Source organism: Schistocerca piceifrons, chromosome X, assembly GCF_021461385.2.
Source record: "Schistocerca piceifrons isolate TAMUIC-IGC-003096 chromosome X, iqSchPice1.1, whole genome shotgun sequence".
Taxonomy (NCBI): Eukaryota; Metazoa; Arthropoda; class Insecta; order Orthoptera; family Acrididae; genus Schistocerca; species Schistocerca piceifrons.
In genome coordinates, this window is record NC_060149.1 from 672148988 (window position 1) to 672167713 (window position 18726).

The 18726-nt window shown below is 45.4% G+C and overlaps 1 protein-coding gene and 1 non-coding gene across 2 annotated transcripts in view; one reads left to right on the forward strand and one right to left on the reverse strand.

Moving 5' to 3' along the window:
• Positions 1 to 18726, forward strand: part of LOC124722667 — a 625281-nt gene that overhangs the window by 355784 nt on the left and 250771 nt on the right. The window lies entirely within an intron of this gene.
• On the reverse strand, positions 11678 to 11750 carry Trnaa-cgc. Its single transcript has one exon. It is a non-coding gene; the product is annotated as a tRNA-Ala (tRNA).

An 18726-nucleotide genomic window follows, 5' to 3' on the forward strand; every position in this document is an offset into this window, starting at 1 on the left:
GGCGACGACATCGAGCGCAAATGGGGAAATCCACTGAGATGAACGAGTCTGGTAAAGGGCAGATTATTATAGCCCGGCTTCTGAGAACGAGCATGTCGAAAATGGAAAAGCTGGTCAGGTGTTTCTGTGCTTATCCATGAAAAGTGGTCGCAAGACGGTGAAATCACGAGTAAGCTACAAGATGTTGGACCTCCGAGCCTCATCACAGGAAGTGGAGGTCGTAGGCTTGCCAGCACTGTAAAACAGAATGGGCAGATCTGACAACAGAGTACAGTTCTGTTGCAGGCACAAAGCAATCAGGCTTCTGTGGTACTTGTAGGACTAATCGAAGACACAGCTGTGGACTATGTGATTAGTAGATTAAAGACCGGCCGGAGTGGCCGAGCGGTTCTAGGCGCTCCAGTCTGGAACTGCGCGACCACTACGGTCGCAGGTTCGAATCCTGCCTCGGGCACGGATGTGTGTAATGTCCTTAGGTTAGTTAGGTTTAAGTAGTTCTAGGTTCTAGGGGACTGATGACCTCCGATGTTAAGTCCCGTAGTGCTCAGAGCCATTTGAACCATTAGTAGATTAAAGAGGCTTCTGGGTCATTTTCTTCATGCAGGTTGCATACAGTCAGGGGAAAGCATACATTCGGGGGCAAATTATCCTCCTCCGCTTAACCTATTGTAATGCTAATTGATTTATGACACTCTAGTGGTTGATTTATGATCCTCTGGGGATAATCCACCCTTACCACAATCCCCCATCCCACCCCCTCCCCACCCCTCCAGAAAAGGTACACTTTTTTGTCACCCCTCCCCAGTTCAATTCTGAGCCTCTTTTCCCCTTTCTGGGAAATCACCCAGGCCTCCTCTCGCCTCCCCCACTTACCCTCTCCCCCCTCATCTGGAAATTGGTGGGGAAAGGTCTTAGTCTGTGCTGAAAAGAAAGGATCTCAGGGCACAAAATTCAGATCAATGTAATAATAATATATTGTTTAATTCAATTTGCATTGACTTTACTTAATCAATTTCTCAGAGACTGGGCTCCTCCTTGGTGGCAAATAGCTCAATCATTGTACCTTCACTCTTGTGATGTCACTGGCAGATACTAGGAGAACTCCTTATGGTCTTGATCCCACAACACCTCAGTTCCCCGGAAATAATGACACACTTATGATTGATGACGTGCATATTTAGAGGCAAATATCTCATCAAACTGATTGACGGTGTGGAATATTGAAACTTGTGGGAAAAACCTCGTTTTATATCTGAGGTCTTGTATGCACCATTTCATGATTTTACAAGCACCCTCGCCCACCACTACAACCCATATCCAGTGGAAACCTTCCGATCGCATCTTCGCAACGACCCCAGGTCAGATGTGCCGGGTACTATGCTAACCGGAACATTGCGTTATCGTCCACCCACACACTGGCCACTTAGCTGCACGCTACCACACATGCCGTACTGCCAGCAACCCTTTGAGTCCCTAGCACTGGACTATGAGGCGCTGGTCGCCTGCACAGGAATTAGTGATACTCGATGTCGGCTTCCTCTGAAAGTTGGCACCAGAGTACCTTCTTGTTTTGTTCCCAAACACACACCTTCCACGCCATTCAGTGGAATCAGCTGCTCTATGTGCTCTCCCTGCAGTGCAGATACTAAGTTAGTTCACAATAGCACCAACAGAGGACACTAGGAGAAATAACCTCCCTACTCCTCCTCTCTAAAATAAAAGCCCATCCTCCCCCCCCCCCCCCACTCTCATACTCTTGTTTGTTCCTGTCTGACAAAGCATCAGGTGGCAGCAACTCTTTGCTATTAATATCTAGGAAATTTCAGGAAATTTCTGTCAAAACACATGCTCTCTCTCTCTCTCTCTCTCTCTCTCTCTCTCTCTCTCTCTCTCTCTCTCTCAAGTGGTTACTTTCTGACCAACAAACGTGTGGCATGTGCCACTGGAAATCACACTAACTCCCCTTTTGTCCCGAACTAAGTAACGGATACCTGGTAAACCCCCAGCCCTACCCAAATTGCTGGGTCTGGATGTCTTGGAAATATTACATTTGTGCTAACCCCACTGCATCAAACTGATTGACTGATTCATTAAATCGATACTTTCTGTGTGGGACAGTTTTTACTTGCTTCCAATGGTTGGATACTTCAACTGACATATTTGGCAGGAATTTCTTGGGCTATCCAGGATTCGATGAAACTGCCCAGTTTCCAAACCCTACTCTTCCCCCCCTTCTGGATTCACCTTTCCTCATATTGATGGATACAGGCAACGTTAGACAGTCTGGTGGGAAATCCATTACATTGGAGTTATCTGAAAATGGTAGTGAGAATTTCAAATTTCAGCTTAGTTGTGCTATGTCCTTAAACAACTTGCAGGAGACAGGGTAGGGGTTTGACTGGGATGTGTTACCAATACCATTGTCAGAAACAGTGGATTGATCAGTCAGGATTTTGATGTCACGATTGGGAGTGATGCTGTATAAAATGGTACTTGTAATTTCAAATTTCGCCCATAATTTATGCCATCACGGTTGTGTAATTCCCGACCACCTACAGGTCTGCTAAGTGTATTTTTAAAGCGCTATAGAATTCCCAAGTTGGTTCTCTATGGCACACCAGAAAGATAAAGGAGGGTAAGGGTTTACCGCATGATAGGATAGTACAACAACAAATCCATCTTTATTTAAACAAATACCACTCCACTTTTCTGCTACAAGACAGAGTCCACTGGGATGTAATGAGAAGCACTTAACGCCACACACAGCAACTGTCACCACATGGACAGGGCACTTTGTAAACACATACACTTAACCCACGATACTTTCCATAGTAACTGGCACGGTTAGACGTCAGAGATCTTGGAAACTCCCATAGGTCCCCGTGCCTCAAAGCCGTGCGCTGGCCATACCGGCAGCTGCCACCTATCTCCCAGCATCCACACACTGGCCGTACCGGATGCTTGGAGGGCGGAGAGGTTGCTGCTGTGACTGCCAAGCAGTCAACCACTCACTTTACATTAAGGGAATAATCATCCAGTGCAAACACTCGCCCCACGTAAAAATCGGAGAATACTCACAACACACACGATCGTGAAGCCTTGCCAACACACAGTGAGTATTAGTTTGCTGTTCATCCGCCCAGAAGGTGACACGCTTAGGTCAACTGCACCGTCGTATCCCACCTGACCGGTTCGGGAGGCTCAGTCGCGGCTCGCGCCTTAAGCTGGAAATGTCTATTTGTTCTGACCACCGGCTGCCTCTGCCACGCGTCCAGACACCAAGCTGAGTCGTTCTAGGAAGCCAGCCACATATTTATCAGTTTAATTACAATTAAATATTACCACAGCAGCACCAGTCTGACGATATTTGTGTAGGTAATAAACGAGGGTTGCCTTGGCTTCAAGCACCTAGTGTGAACAACTTTTCAAGATCATCCAACTACCCACATCCCATACACTCAGATAATTGTAAATAGAAGTCTTTTCCTTTTTATTTTTTTCGCGTGGTAGAGAGAATTTGAAAACAATTATTGTTGCGCAAAAAGAATGCACGAATTCGACTTGGGTAGTATCAGTGGCGGGAGCGGCATGGCGGTGTTGGAGACCTGTTGTTTTGTAGGTTAGAGCGTCCAGCTTCAGTAGCAAAGGTGCAATGGGCCGTGCATTGTCGCGTTTTCGCTATTGAACATTTCTTCAAAGTAATTACTCTGTCAATTCAACAGCTCTTCCGTACACACTTCAGTGTTCCGCGAAATGGTTCGATCGTGATCGCAACACAATATTGTGTTGGGCTGCCTCTTTTCGGACAACTGGATTAGTAATGAAGCAGACGTTGTCTGGTCGTCCTCGCACGGTGCAAACGCAGGAAAATGTCGATAGAGTAAGAGCGTGTGATCAATTGTCTCGTCGCTCGTAGCAGCGCATCATGGAGGATCAGCTAAATTTTCATCCTCACAAAATTATGATCGCACAGAACATTCACGATTGTGATTATAATGAATGGAGACAGTTTTGTGAGAGTGTTCCTGCTGATGATGATGTTATGTTGATGCTGAGCGATGAAGGGCATTTTCACTTAGACGGGTATGCAAACAAATAAAAATGTCGCTTTTTGGCAGCAGACAACCCACAAGAAGTGCATCAAAACCTACTGCCCAGTTTAAAAGTGATTATGTGGTGTGGAGTGTCCAAAGTGGGAATCGTTGGGTGTTCTTTTTTTTTTCACATCCCACGCGGCTAATGATTCCGCGTTAGTTGTTCGAGAAATGCTTCCCCAACAAGTGATCTCACGTTACGGCCATGTCCACTGGCTAGAACGCTCGCCAGATTTGTCAGCTTTTTGGCTTCTTCCTATGGGCTCACCTAAAAAGTAGACTATTGCAACAAACCTCGTACACACAATGACCTGAAAGTTGTAGTACGTCAAGAAATTGTTGCCGTTTCACATGACATGTTGGCGACAGTTGTGGTGAACTTCGAAGAAAGACTTTTAATGTGTATTCACAAAGAATGCCATTATCTGCCTGACTTTACCTTTAAAACGTGAGAAAGTGACAATTCATACATTGGATACATTACCAATTGCAGTGATATGAGTACATATCGTATGTACTCAAAATAGAGCCAATTACACGAGTCTGAAATCCATGCGTTCTTTTTGCGCCACTCTGTATATGTGCATTTACACTCAGAAAATCACAGCAAGCAAAAATGAAAAGAGTGTGTAAATGTATATGCAGAAGATAATAAAGATTTTGTACAAGAATATTTGTTTTCAAATTCACTCTACCCTGTCAGAAAACACAAAGAAAGAGACTCCTATTTGCGATGGTCTGCATGAATGGGACGTGGATAGTTGAGTGGCCTTGAAAAGTAGTTGAAATTAGGTAGTTGAAGGCAAGGCAACCGTCATTTCTTTCCCATATAAGAGAGTCTTGGTGGGATGCAGCACCTTCCGGAATCTGATTGGCTGGAAGACCGTAATGTCAAATAATTTCCTAGAATTGAGAAGAATCCAGACACCTAGCTGGTGTCAGTATAGACATTCCACAACGTTTTTCGACGCTGTACACGTATAAACAGTAATTACACTGATTGTGTGGAATGTGTATGGGTTGGAATGTAAATTTACTGTGGTCAGTGTTCCGACATGCGCAAAGAAAATGTTGTGGGCGGGACGATGTGTGGTTGTAAGGGAGGTACAAGTTCTCTGTTTTTTACATGGAAAACTTCGATTTCTGTGCTTCAATAGCTGTTAGAAGTATGAAAGCTTTAATGTGAAAAATTACATCCAGTCATAAGGAGGATGTAGATTTACATGGGAAACTAATATTTCCAGAGCCATAGTTGTCACAAACAGGTAGTCGTGATACTTTGGTCATTGTGGAATGTCACCAGATTGGCGCTGTGATCATAATATTTAATTGTAGTTACACTGATAAATATGTGGCTGGTTCCCTAGGACGACTCTTCTTGTTGTCTGGGCGCAGGGCCGAGGTAGCTTGTAGTTGGAATGAATGGACATTTCCAGCTTAAGGCGGGAGCCATTTCCGAGCCTACTGAACTGGTCAGGCAGGGTATGTGGGTGAAGTTGACCAAACTGTGTCTCACTCTGGGCAAGTGAATAGCAAAGTAATAGTCAGTATATATTGGGCGGCCTGATGGATTTTGTGTGTTGTGTGAGAAGATTCAATAAGGCGAGTATTTGCGCTGGACGATTATTCCCTCATGTAAATTGATCTGTTGACGGCTGGGCAGTTTCGGTGACAGTCTCTATGGCCTCAGAGCATCTTATACGACCAGTGTGTGAATACTTGGAGATCGTGTGAAGACGACCAGTGGCAGTGGCCTACGAAAGTTTCTGCGATCTCTGACATCTAACAATGGCAACTACGACAGAATGGATTGTGGTTGAAGTGTATGTGTTTACAAAGTGCTCTGTCCACTTGGTGATGGCTGCTGTGTGTGACGTTGACTGCTTCTCAGTACATCCCAGTGGACTCTCTCTTGCAGCACGAAAGTGGATTGGTATTTGTTTGAATAAAGGTGGATTTGTTATTGTTACTATCCTATCATGCAATGTATCCTTACCCTCCTTTTTCGTTCTGGTGTTGCAGAGAAAACCAACTTGGGAATTGTATAGTGTTTTAAAAGATACACTTAGCAAACCTGCAGGTGGCCAGGAATTACTCAACCGTGACGGCATAAATTCCCACACCCCCACCCCCGAAATTTGATATAACAAGTATTATTTTATACAGCATCACTTCCAATCATGACATCAAATTCTCGATTGATCAATTTCTTGTTTACAATAGTGGTATTGCGATGCGACTCCAGTCAAACCTATGCCCTGTCTCCTGCAAATTGTTTAGCGACATAGCGCAACTAAGCTGAAATTTGAAATTCTCACTGCCATTTTCAGATACCTCCAATGTAATGGATTTCCCACCAGACGAAATAACTTTGCCCGTCGCCACCAATATAGTGAAAGGTGAATCCAGAAGGGGGAAGTGTAGGGCTTAGAATCCGGGCAGTTGTGAGATCGAATTCTTGATAGCCCAAGAATTTCCCGCTAAATATCTCAGTACTAGTATCCACCAATAGGAAGCAAGGAAATCTGTCCCACACATAAGGTATCGATTTAATTAATTAGTCAGTCAATGTAACTGAGTGGGGGTAGTGGAGATATACTATTTCCAAAACATTCACAGCCCAAAATTTTGGGTAGGGCTGGAGATTTACCAGGTACCCAGTACTTTTTTCAGGACGAAAGAGGGTTTAGTGTGGTTTCTGGTGGCACGTGACAGATGTTCACTGGTCGGGAAGTAACCACTTGAGAGAAAGGATGGAGGTGTAGAGAGAGAGAGAGAGAGAGAGAGAGAGAGAGAGAGAGAGAGAGAGATAGTGCATGTGTTTCAATAGGGATTTCCCAGGTATCAGTATCAAAGAGTTGCCACTACCTGATACTTTGTCGAACAAGAAGTAACTAGAGGGTGAGGGAGGAGGGATAGAGGGATAGGAAGGTTATTTTTCCCAGCGTCCTCTGTTGATAATGTTGTGCCCTAACTTAGTCAGTATAAGTACATCAGGGTGACCACATAGAGCAGCTGCCTCCAATGAGCTGGTGTGGAAGGTGTATGTTTGGGAACAATAGAAGAAGTGAGTCCTGTATCAAATTACAAAGGAAGCTGACATCCAGTATCACACATTCTTCCATAGGTGACCGGCGCATCCCAGTCTAGTGCTCAAGACCCGAGGGGTTGCTGGTAGCCCAGAGCATGTATGCAGGGTGGCATGCAGGAAGATGTGACTGAAAGGTTTTTGTCAAATATGTATAGCACGGTTTGTGACAGTGTGATTACATGTGGCGAGTGCTTTTTGTTGACACTGATTTCATGATGGTACTCATTGCTCGATTGGAAAAAAGCGATCTATTTACATATTTAATTACTTTTTTTTAGGTACTTTACAAGCCCTGTACCTTCCAACAGCAAAGAATGATCAGCTTTTTCCACCAAACAGATCCAACCCTGCAAATTGCTATGCAAATTGAATTTTATAAACAAGCAGTATATTATTATGCCCTCTGCAATGTAGTTGCATTTCTTGTCATGGGAGCATTCCAGTCCAGCAGCTCAGCACAGGCTGAGCTATTTTTCCCACCAATTTTTTTTTCAAAGTGGAGGACTGGGGCGGTGAGTGGGGGCATGTCCTCTTGTGGTGGCACTGTGCACTAGTTCCATCAATACCTGCACATCAAGGTGAGCACACACACAAAAACTTTCCAACAAGATAACACCTCCAATCTGAAACAGTGTAATTATGTAATTGGGACATCTAGTTGCTGGTGGGTTAATACTTCCACCTTTCAGTCCAACAAATCAGCACAGAATAAGTGATTTTTCCAGGTTGGGGAGGGAAGGGGAGGGGCTGAGCTTTCCCCGCCAAATTCCGACATTATTGTGGTGTCACCGCCAGACACCACACTTGCTAGGTGGTAGCCTTTAAATCGACCGCGGTCCGTTAGTGTACGTCGGACCCGCGTGTCGCCACTATCAGTGATTGCAGACCGAGCGCCGCCACACGGCAGGTCTAGAGAGACTTCCTAGCACTCGCCCCAGTTGTACAGCCGACTTTGCTAGCGATGGTTCACTGACATATTACGCTCTCATTTGCCGAGACGATAGTTAGCATAGCCTTCAGCTACGTCATTTGCTACGACCTAGCAAAGCGCCATTACCAGTTACTATTGATGCTGTAAAACATGTACCGTCAAGAGCGATGTTCACCATTTACGGATTAAAGTTAAGTATTCCAACAGCTACGTCCTTTTTTGCTAAAGTTTAATTAACTTCCTTGTCCTGTTCCAGACCTCACGCCAGCCTGCGTGAGCTAAAACGCGTGCCTTTCGGCTTCCTCTCATAGTGGGTTGGCTCTCTTGCCAATCCACAACAAGGATAGCACCTAAAATAAAGAAAGGAAACTACCCTACATATTTTCCATCAGCTCAACATAGACTGTATCTTTTTCCTGCCAATTTCCAGATATCTTTTTCCTGCCAATTTACAGATGGGTGATGGGAGGGGATGGCTGCAGAATTTCCCAGGAGAGGGAAAAGTTTCTCAGTAATGAATGGGGGAGTGGTGACATAAAATAGTGCCCCTTTTCCCAGTGGGGTGTGGTAGGAAGATGTGGAGGAGGAGGGGTGGTGGGCTTCTCAGAAGGCAGATTATCTCCAGGGGGTCATAAGTCAACCACCAGGGGATAATAAATCAATTAACAGACCAAGGTGATCATAAATATATTAGCATAATATTAGGTTTATGGGAGGGAGCTAATTTGCCCCTGAATGTGTGGAAACCACACAAACAATATGTGCCAGAACGAGTATTACCGCACTACTTACATGACCCTTATTGTGGACCACCATCACCCATTCAAGCTTTATGTCTTTCCTGGTGGTGATCACATCTTTCAGCCGCGCGGTCTGAGGCGTCTTGTCACAGTCAGCGCGGCTACCCCCATTGGACGTTCGAGTCCTCCCTCCGGCATGTGTGTGTGTGTGTTGTCCATAGCGTACGTTAGTTTAAGTTAGATTAAGTAGTGTGTAAGCTTAGGGATCAATGATATAAGCAGTTTGGCCCCATAAGATGTTGCCAAAAATTCACAAATTTTACATCTTCCAGGAGGATAACTGCCCATGAAACAAGGCCAGAATCGCACTATCTTAGTTTCACTATCATGATAGTGAAGTCATATTGTTGTCTTGTCCACATAATTCGCCTGGTCTGAAACTGGCGGAACACATCTGGGACACTATAAGAGCCATCCCCACAAACCACCAGCCAATAACTTAAGGGAACTGCATGGTCGCTGAGTATGTATCTAGTATCACACACCCCAGAAATCTACCAAGGACTTGGGGAACCCGTTTCACGAAGGAAACCAGAGCTTTAAGCTATGTATTGTCAAAGTGGCAGATCTTAAATTTTTCACATTCGTTTGATAAAACAAAAAACTAAAACATCACTAGGCCTCTTAATATTTTTCAGACAAGCATGGTAGTGATGAAGTTGTGAAAAGGATCAGTTCTACAGGTGTGTGAAACTTATGTATTTCCGTTTATCAATTCATATAGCTGACGATTTGGAGCGTTGCATTATAGTTGACCTTACTTCGGTGCTTTGCGTGTTAAGTTATCTCAGATATAACTTCTTAATGTACGTGACTGGGTTGAGGGCATATGAAGTGTAATGTTGTTTCTACTGTTGTTGATAGGAAAAATGGTAGAAGTTGTATCCCGGTGATGGCACCTAGCCTACTCCTCTCGAATACTCGTAGCACCCAGCGGGTTCCTGCGTTTAGCGCACTAATTCCAAGATAATGACGTCGTACTAATTCCAAGTTAAGGACGTCGTCGACAATGTCATATGTCCACACTCAGTGATACGATATAAGTGCAGACGACAGTAAATTTTTCAGTTATTTTTTAAAGTCTAAATCCTACTTTTCTGAGTTGCCTGGACGCATAAAAGGCGCTACAGGAACAACACTGTTGTGTTTCAGCAGAACAAAAAATGGCTCTGCCACGGACGACTTCCATATTATAGTCGCTGTTTTATTTCTCGTAATATATCTACTGAAATTATCTATAATTTTGAAAAATACTTATTAATAACTGGTAATAATAGTAACTAGTAGCAAATACTAGAGGTAAAACAATAAAATATGTATTTGAACATATGTATCTATAAAAAAATTCTTCGGTAGTGTGACCATTGTGCCCGTAATTATTCGAGGTAATCAAAATCCTTGTTTGCAACTACTGAAAATTGCGTTAGAGTACGCGTCTTATTTTATTGATTTAAACGTCATCAGTGGTTGTATTTCCCGCTTACATCTGAAACTGTTGTTTCCTTACTCATTTTACAGGGATTTCTCCATTTGGCACTAATGCTTTTGCCGTATTTTCAGGTTCCTTTGCAGCACTACACATTTCTTTACGTACGTAAACATACACTGTTACTCGGAATCGTTATCATAAAACGAGTCTTAAAATTTTAATTCGTTACTAATAGAAATGATGAGTAATTTATTTGCCTATCTTGTTATTATTCCGTATTCATTCCCCTATTAATTCTCCTATTACAATCAATTTTGATACGAAAAAAAATAAATAAAAAATTGTTGAATTCATTTGAGAATCGAACACAGGTTCCCTGCTCCCTGGCAACATGCCGCGGTCGCTACACAAGCGGTGATTTTATAGAATAGCGTTTATCTTAAGAGAACATTATCGGCAGTCTTAACAGTTTCTTTCCTCGATTTCTAGGGAAGTATGAGTTTGCGGACCCAACGTATAATAATGAAAAACTCTCAGTTTTCAATTATCTGTCGATCGTCTCAATTTTACGTCGACTGCGCGTCATGAACTCTTTAGGTGGATTTCTAAAAACCTCAGGGATGACGAGACATAATATCTTACAGTCTTACATTTTAGGTTGTAAACAAACGGCCTGTCACATATGAGCCGAGTCCTTTGGCCGTGTCTGAGGTCTTCCTTCCCCTTGTTAGTATTTATTCGATATGTTTGCCTCTCATCTGGTAATAGAATACTGCCGGATTATAGTTATGATCTTGCATATCCATGTTTAAAGAGAACTGCCGTTCATTACACCAAGTGGAAATTTTGCCCATATCTTACTGTATTTTCTTACGATCTTCTAACGACACTCGACGTTATTAATGTAAACGCGTCAATGACGTAGCGTACGTGTCATTCCAACATGTGATCAGAGGGCAAATATGTAGGCCCAAATGCTGAAAATGTGAAACCTTATGGGACTTAACTGCTAAGGTCATCAGTCCCTAAGCTTACACACTACTTAACCTAAATTATCCTAAGGACAAACACACACACTCATGCCCGAGGGAGAACCCGAACCTCCGCCGGGACCAGCCGCACAGTCCATGACTGCAGCGCCCTAGACCGCTCGGAGGAGGAGGAGGAGGAGATTAGTGTTTAACGTCCCGTCGACAACGAGGTCATTAGAGACGGAGCGCAAGCTCGGGTGAGGGTAGGATGGGGAAGGAAATCGGCCGTGCCCTTTCAAAGGAACCATCCCGGCATTTGCCTGAAGCGATTTAGGGAAATCACGGAAAACCTAAATCAGGATGGCCGGAGACGGGATTGAACCATCGTCCTCCCGAATGCGAGTCCAGTGTGCTAACCACTGCGCCACCTAGCTCGGTAGACCGCTCGGGCCCAAATGCTCCGCAAGATCAGAAACAAATATTCTGCCGCAAGTATTGTACCAGCAGTTACTGCGCTTCCTGTTGTCTGAAGCTCTCATTAACTGTGCAGGACGTCCGTAAAAGAACAGAGTGCAGTCCAAGAAACTATTTCATATTCTATTTCGGAGATATTATAGTAAAATAATGCAACCCCTTGATAATAACACTCTCTTCCTTTTTGTTAGATGCATTTTGTCGCCCTTACTTCGGAAGCGTTGTTACTACGAGCAAAACAAGGTGTTATTGGTGTGAGACTTATAAAGGAGATAGTCATTTTGTTCGTTACTTGCAGCTGTAAGAAAAAACTTGTTGGCATGGACTTTAACATTCCTTTGCTCATTTCTGCGTTAGAGCATACTGAAACTTGCACCATGTTACGGAATGCTGTCTTCAACCTCCGTAACTTCTGTTTTGTTTTAATAAAGAAATATCGCATTCCTTTTATATCACTTGCTTTTTGTCGGAGGTTTGCTCTTCATGAGCATCAAGGTCGTTAGAAGCTGTGTAACAATACTTACCAGCCGTACTTTTACGTAAGGAAAAAGAGCAGTTCGCAATATTCGCAAGAATTTATATAGCCTTCGTGCAGTTGTAAATTCTGTTTTGTGCCACTCTCCCTAACAAGACTGAACCTGAGAATAAGTGTCCCACTCAGTTTCCTGCATCTGGCAATTAGTGTGACTTCGCTTGTCGTAGACCCAAATCTAAGACAATTTGCCTGATTCGAAAACCATCATATACGATTGCATACAGCTGATGAATGCTCTCTCTCTCTCTCTCTCTCTCTCTCTCTCTCTGTGTGTGTGTGTGTGTGTGTGTGTGTGTGTGTGTGTGTGTGTGTGTAACAAGAGTAACCCAGCAGATTTCGTGTTATCTTTGACGACTTCTCTTTAACCCCACCTCCATCTGTTCTAGTGTGCATTTAGGCCATGATAGACACCTGGGTATAAATTACACCAGTGTGCCTCTTGGTGACCTATTTTCAGAGGATTGGGAAACAACACTGAAAGCTAGATTGTCATGTTCGGATATACTTCAGTGCCGACACATAGCTCCTTGTTTACCCACCAGCACAAGGCACGAAGCTATGTACTACGGTTCGGTTCAAAATGGTTCAAATGCCTCTGAGCACCATGGGACTTAACGTCTGAGGTCATCAGTCCCCTAGAACTTAGAACTACTTAGACCTAAGGACATCACACACATCAATGCCCGAGGCAGGATTCAAACCCGCGACCGTAGCGGTCGCGCGGTTCCAGACTGTAGCGCCTAGAACCGCACGGCCACCACGGCCGGCTGGGGTTCTGGTTACAGCATCTCCCCTGTTAGTAAGATTGAAGTTAAATCTTGTCTTGCGATTTCCCTGTCAGAGAGACACACACAATGGTATGAACACCCACCTAACGTTGTGTACAGCTACCTTCCAGTATATTAAAATGTCTGGTTTCTTCTGGGGAGCGATAAATACACTACTGGCCATTAAAATTGCTACACCACGAAGATGACGTGCTACATACGCGAAATTTAACCGACAGGAAGAAGATGCTGTGATATGCAAATGATTAGCTTTTCAGAGCATTCACACAAGGTTGGCAACGGTGGCGAAACCTACAACGTGCTGACATGAGGAAAGTTTCCAACCAAGTTCTCATACACAAACAGCAGTTGACCGGCGTTGCCTGGTGAAACGTTGTTGTGATGCCTCGTGTAAAGAGGAGAAATGTGTACCATCAAGTTTCCGACTTTGATAAAGGTCGGATTGTAGCCTATCGCGATTGCGGTTTATCGTATCGCGACATTGCTGCTCGCGTTGGTCGAGATCCAATGACTGTTAGCAGAATATGGAATCGGTGGGTTCAGGAGGGTAATATGGAACGCCGTGCTGGATCCCAATGGCCTCGTATCACTAGCAGTCGAGATGACAGGTATCTTATCCGCATGGCTGTAACGTCTCGATCCCTGAGTCAACACATGGCGACGTTTGCAAGACAACAATCATCTGTACGAACAGTTCGACGTCGTTTGCAGTAGCATGGACTATCAGCTCGGAGATCATGGCTGCGGCTACCCATGACGCTGCATCACAGACAGGAGCGCCTGCGATGGTGTACTCAACGACGAACCTGGGTGCACGAATGGCAAAACGTCATTTTTTCGGATGAATCCAGGTTCTGTTTACAGCATCATGATGGTCGCATCCGTGTTTGGCGACATCGCGGTGAACGCACATTGGAAGCCGGCCGCGGTGGTCTAGCGGTTCTAGGCGCTCAGTCCGGAACCGCGCGACTGCTACGGTCGCAGGTTCGAATCCTGCCTCGGACATGGATGTGTGTGATGGCCTTAGGTTAGTTAGGTTCAAGTAGTTCTAAGTTCTAGGGGACTGATGACCACAGATGTTAAGTCCCATAGTGCTCAGAGCCATTTGAACCAAGCACATTGGAAGCGTATATTCGTCATCGCCATACTGGCGTATCACCCGGCGTGATGGTATGGGGTGCCATTGGTTACACGTCTCAGTCACCTCTTGTTCGCATTGACGGCACTTTGAACAGTGGACGTTACATTTCAGATGTGTTACGACCGGTGGCTCTACCCTTCATTCGATCCCTGCGAAACCCTACATTTCAGCAGGATAATGCACGACCGCATGTTGCAGGTGCTATTCGGGCCTTCCTGGATACAGAAAATGTTTGACTGCTGCCCTTGGCAGCACATTCTCCAGATCTCTCCCCAATTGAAAACGTCTGGTCAATGGTGGCCGAGCAACTGGCTCTTCACAATACGTCAGTCACTACTCTTGATGAACTGTGGTATCGTGTTGAAGCTGCATGGGCAGCTGTACCTATACACGCCATTCAAGCTCTGTTTGACTCAATGCTCAGGCGTATCAAGGCCGTTATTACGGCCAGAGGTGGTTGTTCTGGGTACAGATTTCTCAGGATCTATGCACCCAAACTGCGCGAAAATGTAATCACATGTCAGCTCTAGTATAATATATTTGTCCAATGAATACCCGTTTATCAACTGCATTTCTTCTTGGTGTTGCAATTTTAATGACCAGTAGTGTACACTGCAGATGAGGCGAGCGAAAGTAACACAACCAAATTGGTCGCTACTACTCTGTTGTAGGTACTGAACACGTCATCACATGGAAAACATCGACCAATGAATTTTTTCTATTACCTCTTTCCACAGACGCTATCTGATCAAAAGCATTCGGAATATGGAATCGAACACTATATATCATGAGAAGCAGATCGCTTGGTATAAACCGAGGCGGGGAATACTGCGTGGTCAGCAAAGAAACAGCGAGAGCAGAATGGGTCACTAAGGAGACATCGAACATAGAACAGTCATTGAATGCAATGTAACTACTCCATCATGGACATTTCAACCCTTCTGCAGCTGCCCAAGTCGATTGTTGATGTGATTATGAAGTGGAAAAGCGAAGGAAGAACCACAGGTAAATCAAGACAAAGCAGACCTTGTGTACTGACGGATAGGGACCGTCGAGGCTGCGGAAGGTGGTTGTAAAAAGTCGCACAAACTCAGCGGAACGAATCACCTTTGAGTTCCAAAGTTCTAACAGCAGCCCAGGTAGCACAAACACTGTATGTATGGAGATAAAAAGAACGGGGTACAGCGGTTGAGCAGCTCCTCAGAAGCCACACATTTCCATAGTCAATGCTAAGCGATGCTTGAGATGGTGTTAAAAGCGATTCCACAGGGCAATAGATGACTATAAACAAATGATTTAGGGTGATGAATCATGCTGTACCCTGTGCCAGTCCGATGGAAGGTTTGCTTGGAGAACGTCATTTGCCATAAAGTGTGGTGCCAACAATGAAGTATGGAGGTGACATCTTGGGTTGTCGGGTGTTCTGCCGGATATCAGCGTCGTACTTGCACGATATTTCGGTCACGTACCTCATGACCTTCATCAGGTGCGACCTGAGACTGCTCCTCGAGTGGACCTGGTCCAGTATTTATGTCTATGGCCTTCCCCCTCCACCAACGGCTGTAGGCGCTTCCTCTGTGTTCCGCGCCCATTCCCTGCGACCTGCTGGAGCGTTGCTGCTCCGTTTTCCGTCCGCTGCGGTTCTATTCCCTCTGCGGTCTGCGCCCACCAAACCCGCTCCTGGGGGTTTCATCTACGGTCTGGGGTACCAAGCGTTCCCCCTGCGGTACGCGCCCGCTCACCACGACCTGTTGGAGCGTTGCCGCTCCGTTTTTCGTCCGCTGCGGCTCTGGATGTTCCCTCTGCGGTCCGGGCCCACCAGTCCCCCTTCTGGGTGTTCCATCTTCGGTCTGGTGCGCCTGGCAGTCCGTCAGGGGCTCGTTTTCCATCTCCATGTCTCTGGTTCTTCGGTTTGTGTAGTGTAGCAGCTGACCCCGCTGCTCCTTTAACAATTCCAGAGCCGGATCCCAGGCTCTGCTTAGCTGGTACCCTGTGTCACGGTTCATAAGATCGTCAGCCGTTTTAATTTCTATCAATTCTCTTATAACACTGTCCCAAAAACTGGGTGTTTGTGCTAGAATCTTGGTGTCCTCATACTTCATGGCATGATGTAGTCCTAGACAGTGTTCGGCAATGGCTGACTTAGTCACCTGTCTTAATCTAGTGTGCCTCTGATGTTCTTTGCACCAGATCTCCACAGTTCTTGTCGTCTGGCCAATGTAGGACATGCCACATTGACAAGGTATATTGTAAATCCCTAGTTTTCGTAACCCCAGGTCGTCTTGGACACTCCCCAGCAGTCCCCCGATCTTGTTGGATGGACAGAAAACACACTTGATATTGTGTTTACGGAGGATCCTACTGATTCTGGGAGAAATAGAGCCAGCATAGGACAGATATGCCACCTTCTTTGCTTCATCTTGGTCTTCTTCAGGAATCTGTGGTATAGTGGCTGGTTGGAGTGCCCTCTCAATTTGTCTGTCCGTGTATCCATTCCTGGAGAAAACTGTTTTGAGACGTTCTATCTCTATAGGTAGATTCTCTTGGTCTGACAGGGCATGTGCTCTGTGGACCAAAGTCTTCAGAACCCCATTCTTCTGTGCAGGGTGGTGACAGCTGCTGGCCTGCAGATATAAATCAGTGTGTGTTGGTTTTCGGTACACACTGTGACCAATTGATCCATCTGCTTTCCTCTGGACTAGTACATCCAGAAATGGCAGCTGGCCATTCTTCTCCAGTTCCATGGTGAACTTGATATTAGGGTGGCATGAGTTAAGATGTTCAAGAAACTCATTGAGCCTGTCCATCCCATGTGGCCAGATCACGAAGGTGTCATCCACATACCTAAAGAAGCATGTGGGTTTAAATGTGGCTGTCTCCAATGCTCTCTCCTCAAAACCCTCCATAAACATGTTGGCAACCACAGGCGACAGTGGGCTGCCCATAGCTACACCTTCAGTTTGCTCGTAATATTGGTTTCTGTACAGGAAATACGTGGATGTCAGTGTATGACTGAACAGATCCAAAAGAGCACCGTCAGATTTCTCTGCAATCAGTTCTAGTGAGTCCTTCAGTGGGACCCTGGTGAACAGCGATACCACATCAAAACTAACCATGATGTCCGAATCTGTGATGTGCAGTTGCTTGAGGCGTTGCAGGAAATCTTCTGAGTTGCGGATGTGGTGAATACATTTCCCCATATGTGGAGACAGGAGACCTTTCAAGTACTTGGCTGTTGTGTACGTGGGTGGCCCAATATTACTGACAATAGGACGTAGGGGCACGCCCTCCTTGTGTATTTTAGGCAGACCATACAGTCTCGGTGGCACTGGCGCTTTTTCCCGTAGTTGTCTGATGATCTTATCGGGCATCCCTGTTTCCTTCAAGAGAGCACTAGTCTTCTTGGCCACCTTGTCCGTGGGGTCACACTCCAGAATTCTGTATGCAGGGACCTCCAGAAGTTGGCGTACTTTCTCATCATAATCCACCCACTGGAAGATGACAGTGGAGTTCCCTTTGTCTGCTGGTAGTACCACAATGCTGTTGTCTTCCTGTAGTTTCTTGAGTGCAAGCCTCTCCTCGGTTGTGATGTTCGATTTCGGCGGCCTGGCCTTGGTGAGGGCCCTGCAGGTCTCTTGGCGGACATCCTCTTCCACATTAGGTGGAAGTGTGGCTGCAACTTGCTCTACTGCACTGACGAAACCTGAAATGGGTACGTTTCTAGGGGTCGTAGCAAAGTTGAGACCCTTGCTGAGTACCTTTAAGGTTATATCATCAAACTGTATGCCACTCAGATTCGTCACAGTGCGTGTCTCTTCCATCTGCTGTGCTTTCTTACTCATGTGGTCAAACTTTGCAGATTGGCAAGGTGAGGCATTCCTTCTAGCACACTCAGCTAAAGACCAGGAGGCACGGTCTACCCAGTCCCAATCTTCTCTTGTTAAGGAGGCTGCCATGTACAGATGAATGTGTAACAGCTCCCTGGCCACAACATCTAACCTGTGGCGCATATCTCGAATCCTCTCTCTCACCAGTGCCATGCTGGCTCTGCGTTTTATCTTGTTCGCTGCTCTGGAGTTGATGTGATGTTTAATTCTGGCAAATACTGGTACCACTTCTCCATCTCGACACCTCAGCAAAAAAACTGAGAGAACTCAGCATCTTCCCTTTCTTCTGGCGTACCTTGTCCAGCTTCTTGAGATTCTGATACATCTCCTCCCCGTAGAGACTTTTGATGTAACTCTTCAGGCTTTCCCGGCGATCTAATGACATCTTGGGTTGTCGGGTGTTCTGCCGGATATCAGCGTCGTACTTGCACTATATTTCGGTCACGTAGCTCGTGACCTTCATCAAGAAGACCGTAGATGAAACCCCCAGGAGCGGGTTTGGCGGGCGCGGACCGCAGAGGGAACACCTAGAACCGCAGCGGACGGAAAACGGAGCAGCAACGCTCCAGCAGGTCACAGGGAATG